The sequence below is a fragment of the Micromys minutus genome (genome assembly GCF_963924665.1).
Source record: "Micromys minutus genome assembly, chromosome: 19".
Taxonomy (NCBI): Eukaryota; Metazoa; Chordata; class Mammalia; order Rodentia; family Muridae; genus Micromys; species Micromys minutus.
This window is the reverse complement of record NC_137954.1, coordinates 52,624,394-52,630,393: the sequence shown is the minus strand read 5'-3', so window position 1 is coordinate 52,630,393 and position 6,000 is coordinate 52,624,394.

The following is a 6,000-nucleotide window of genomic DNA, read 5'->3' as shown; positions in this document are numbered from 1 at the left end:
TGCCGACTTCATTATAGGCCTTCCCACGAACACATGTGCATACCACACACAAAGGGATAACCGACCTCTAGGGTAATGATCTCTGCCTTTGATTAAAAATTACCATTCTTCCTACTTTGATACACAGTAGCATCTTATTTTCTGTCCCTGTGGTGTTGTAGCTGGTTAAATGACTCATCCTGATGTTTGTAAACAGACAGGATAAGCAACCCCTTCAACTGATGTCCTCACATGTTGAGTTGGAAATGTACATGACTTTCAAAATCATTATTCTCTCTCTGAGCTTCCTTAATAAAAACAATAGACCTGCCTGCAAAACAGACATTCGACTACAATAACCTGAGATCTTACAGTTACAGTAACATAGAAGAGCTCAGCTTAGCATGATAAGTTTTTTTTTTTTTTTTTTTGAGTTTAGGATGCTTAAAAAAAAGTAAAACGTACCATGAAGCTGGTGCTGAGCCCCGACAATGGAAAGGAGGTCAAATCTGAGAGCTGAGTTTGGCACAGACCATGAAGCCACAAAAGGTGGGGTTTCTGGTGGGGATTTTTTTCTGAGTGCTGAGAAATTCTTCTAAGGTGATGATGAAGCTAATTCACTAGGTAAATATCATAAAATGTGTAATGATTTGTATTTATTTGGAAGGTGTAGTTTTTTTGAGGTGCTGGGATCCAAAATCCAGACCATGTGCAGTCCAGGCAACTACACTACTACAAAGATACAACATCCCCACACCTTGAAATTAGTATCTAATGTGCCCAATTATTAATATATTTTCCCAAACTTAACAAATTAATATTTACTTTTAAATGACAGATTTTGACTTAAAGTTCTTTCAAAATCTTATGTAAACTATGATGCAAAAAAGGATGAATTTAAATATCCTTCTTTTGTAAATACCTGGAAATTTGTGAAACACTTAACACTAACTTGGTAAAGATAAAAACTTAACACTAAAACAAACACTCTAAATATTAGTTGGTGATCTTTAGTTTTGTTGGAAAAATGTGTATTCTAAGTAAATACAGACACAACTTTATGCCAAGTATGTTTATGCTTCCTGCCATTGCTATTGTTGGAAAAGGAAACAGAGCTGCTTTAATGTGATCAATTTAATTTTCTCCCTCAGAAACATCATGTATTTGATAAATCAATGGTCACGATTACATCCACCTGAGTTGGCAGAGTGTCAGTTGAAGACAAGTTGGTGTCTCGGTGCAGACACGCAGCTGCTCCATGCTCCCATTCAATGTGTACTGTCATAGCAAGGGGACGAGAAAGAGATCTGATTGCACTTGGCAGCTGCTTTCTGCACAGTGTTGGTGAAAGACAGGCTTGATCAAGGTCGAATTCCAATTATTTCCTGCTGTAAGAAGCAAGATAAAGCAAAGTCTCAAGTATCCAATGCAATTAGCTCTTATATTGACTTATTTCTAATGTATAAATCATGTTCCCTTTGAAAGAAGAAAGAGCAGGTGGCTGTCATGAAGAAGTGAATGAATGGATTTGTTTGGCTGCTTGTTTCTGTGTTTCTGAGATCAGAGTTCTGAGATCAAACATCTAAAGAAAACTGATGCAGGATATAACAGAAATTATATTGTGAAAACATTTATTATATACATTAGGTATTTTATTCTTTCAGTAAATTATAGTCCCCCATTATCATTAAATGCTACATTATTTACCCAGAGATTATGGCTCATGCCCATAATTCCAGTATGTCAGAGTCTGGGGCAGAAGTATTATTACCAGTTAGAGGCTAATCTCATCTATACACCAAATTCAAAGTCTGAAGGAATATGGAGTGGGGCTATGCCTCAAAAACAAAATAACTGCTTTGCTCAAAGAAAAAAGGAGCACAAACCATTATTGTTCACAGTACCCTAAAGGTGTGAGCATACTGTGTGTCCAGTTACAGGTAAGTGGGTAAACAAAAGGCAACATAAACATTCCATGTGTTTAGCTTTAAAAAATTGAATCTAAATGTATGGTATGGCGTGGACAGACCCCAAGGGTCTCATTCTATGGGCAGCAAGACAAGGGGACAAATATTGCCAGATTGCACTACAGAGTAGTCAGGTGCGTAAAACAGAAAATGAAATGGCGTGACCAGGATCTAGGGTAAAGAGAAACACAGTCCCCATCTGTGGGAGGCAGCACAGTAATTCTGAGAACACTGAAAACCAAGACTGAGAACTATTCCTGGCTCCTTCCACTTCAAGCTTTGCAACCTTGAGCAAGTTGACTCATTACCCATTCCTAAATTTTACTGTTTAAATGTACCAATAATAAAACTTGTCTAGAATGGGGTGTAGTTCTGTCTAATAGTGTGTACTTAGAACAACTCCAAGCTCAATGGGGTAAAAAATTTAAATGAGACACAATTATAAAATAGAAAAAAATATCCTTTTGGAAATTGTGGGTTAAATGAGTTTAATTCATGGGATGATTCTATTTTAATAGTTGGCACACAGTCCTTGAAAAATGTCATATTTGTTATAATCAATAATAAGATTATCAAATATAAATTTCCAAATACTCCTGTAGAAAATAACAGTTAACTTCAAACGGGAAGCCCAAGTCTTATAGGTTCTGACACTAAATTGAATATGGAATAAGGAAAACATCAATTATTCTATAAAAACAGACAAATGAGCTTTGAGTCATCATGGTGTTTCCTGTTGGAAACTGGTGACCCAGGAAGAGAAACCTATGGCTCTTTTTGTCCTTCCTTACCATACCTACACTTTGTTGCAACCTATTCCACATGCCAAGTTTGTGAACAGATACATTGTACTATCAGGTCAAGGGATGCTAATATTGGCAATATATACCACCATCCTTTCTGATACTTTCTGCTACATGGGTTGAAAGGTCATAGAGTGCTGCCTAAAATTTCTCCATAAAGAGAATCCAGATTCCAGTAACAACTCATGCTGTGAATGCAATGCCCAATGAATTACCTTAGCAAATGACTCACATTTATCTTACATTTTAACATTTTGAAAGGAGGATGGATTAGTTATTGATACTTTATAACTGCAGTCACACAAGTGGCAGTTATGACATGGCTATTAGTGCCTATGCATACATGAATTGATCGCAGCTGTTTACAGCTGACCTTCTGTCACAAGAGCTGTGGTCATTGTTGGTTCTTCAAAAAAATGGAGTTGAATGTCTACTTAAAACATCTTCAAAAAAATTACACTGTGAACAGACCCAGATGCAAGTCGGTTGTGTTCGAGAAGACAGAAACGATCTGGCACAAATTGAGTGTTTGAGAAATAAATGCTTATGATTAGAAGAATATTAGTAATTTCATATTTGCTTTCAAAGTAGGGACAAATGAAATTTAAAATATGGGTATCCAGGAAGAGATGAAATAGTGACCATTTTCTTTCTTAGTTTCTTTCTTATCTCTTGCTACAAAAACATTGTGTAACTCCACCTGCAAAGTCTTAAGCTTGAAACAGACAAACTACAATGGTAAATATCTGGTCAAGGCAAACAGTACCCAGGGGTCTTGACTTCTCAGGCCTACATTTCACATGGCTCCTAGAGATCCTCTAGGAGTAGCAGGCTAGAGAGGCATGTTTTTCTTTTTCTTGTGATTGGGAACAAAAAGAAGAAATGGAAAAAGAAGGCGTAGATTCAGGAAGACATGTTGGGAGATGTAACTGTTAAGGAAGGGAGGTGGTAATCATAACACGTTGTAAACCTGTAAGAAAATTCTTAAAAAATGAAAAAGAATGAGTAAACATTCAAGCTCTAACACCATGGTTTGGAACTAGAACACTAATCCCACTCAGCCTAGGGCAACACAGTTCAGTAGAATAGCCAGGAGGCCATTGAAGAGATAATAGAAAAGATATTTTAAGAGATTCTTCACTTTAGTGGCTTATGTAATTGTAGGGTGTGACTAACAAGACAAGTCTAAAATCCATAGGCCAACCTCTAAGAAAGGCTTAGAACTCATCAGCAGATGGAGATTCTCGCATGTTTTAAAGCCTTCCAATCGAGAGAATCAGAGTTCCCACGATTACGCAGGATAGCATCCTTGATTGTGAACATGTGCAGAACACCCCCACTGTGTCAATGTTTTGTTAGATATCTGGGGATAGAAGCTGTTCTAGATAAAGGTAAAGAAGGGGGATATTTTCTGCACTTTGGTGAATGAAACTACCAGATTACACAAGAAAGAACATTTGTGCCAGAGAGGAGTGAAGTACAGTGTGCGACAGAGTCCTACCCTGACAGACATGAGAACAATGGCCGCTGCATTATCAGTGCAGGCCACTGGACATAACATTGGTAAATACTTTAGAACAGAAAAAAAAATCAAAGCATGAACAGGGTAATGTGAACAAATAATGAATAATGTAGATTTATCACTAAAGAATTACTGAACAATATAGTAGATATTTTTTTAGGTTAGTCGTATACAAATAACACCCTTTACAGGAAAGATGTAAATTTTAAGTTATATTTGTGAAGGTTAGAGTCCACAGGAAAATAATAGGCTTTTAAGAGTAATCTAGGTAGGGTCTTAAGGCCCACAGGACCCTACTCCTAGCTGCCTGGAAGCCAGTACTCTGCTAGCAGCCTTCAGAAGATGGAAAACTCTCAGCTCTGTCTTACCAAGCCTGCCTGTATGCTGTCGTGTTCCTGCCTTGAGGATAATGGATTGAACCTCTGACCTGTAAGCCAGCCCCAACTAAGTATCCTTTATAAGAAACAAAAAGAGTAAGTTAATTAGTAGAAGAGAAACCAAGGTCAGCTTGAGAGGTCAAAGGAATAGTGGCTGGAAAGGGGAGTGGCCATTTATACTTGTACTATAGGACATGAAGCTGAACTTTGGCTGAGGTAAGGTCTGCAGTGGGAAACACATGGGAGGATTTGAACTGAAATTTGGTACTTGCTTCTCAAGTCTGTCTTCAGCAGAGGCATCTTCTCCATTCCCAGCATTCTCACATTTTAAGAGATACATCAAGGTTTCAGCATGAGTGAGAAGAGTGGGCTGAAGATGCTCAGCTGCCACTAAGAAGCAAATTTCCTGGAGAAAAAAAAAGATACAGGTCTAATGGTAGGCTCTGAGGTTTCTCATAGGATCCAGGGATTTCATTAAAATTTTCATTATTAACACAATAATTGTATGAGTTGATGAGCATCATCATGCTGACTCTATGTATATGCAATGTAAATGTAATGTATATGTAATGCATGTATATGTATACATTGTGCAGACATGCACATATACATCCAGCTTTGATCATATTTATCGGCTTGCCTTATTCCCAGAGATTCCTCCACTTGTCCCCTCTTCCCAGTCCTAGGAATCATTTCCTTCTTTCAGCCTCAAGCCTCATACTTCTCTCTCTCGTCTGTCTGTTTTGCTGAACATGGTGTCTAGTTCTCCTTGCATCCATTTTGATGAAAATGATGGCTCCCAGTCTTCTTCTGACTTAATACGATTCTCTTGTGCATACACTAGATTTTCTTCATTTCAGCCTACTCCATAGCTTAGATACTGGGCATAGAGCTACAATAAATCTGGGAGTATAGGTATCTATTCTGGGTGGTGACTTCATTTGCCTTGTATACATACCCAGGAGTAGATGGGTAGATTATATAGTGGTTCTAATTGTATGCTTTAGAGGAAAATTTATATTGTTTTCCATAAATGGCCACTCCCCATTCCAGCCCCTAATTCCTGTGACCTGTCAAACTGGTATTTCCAAGTAACCAGCTAGAAAAGAAAATCTGAACATGGGAAACATGTAGACTCAATTGCATGATCCTCTGTGGTGTGCAAATATTGTTTTCTTCAAATCTTTGGCAGCATTTGTTGATATTTATTTTTCTATAAACTACTCACTACAACTTGTATGTGGTAAAATCTTATTGTAACCTTGAGTTGCAAATGATGTGAAGATTTCCCCATGTATTTAAAGGCCATTTATATCTCTTTTCTGGAAGAATCTATTTTTATTTGCTTTGTG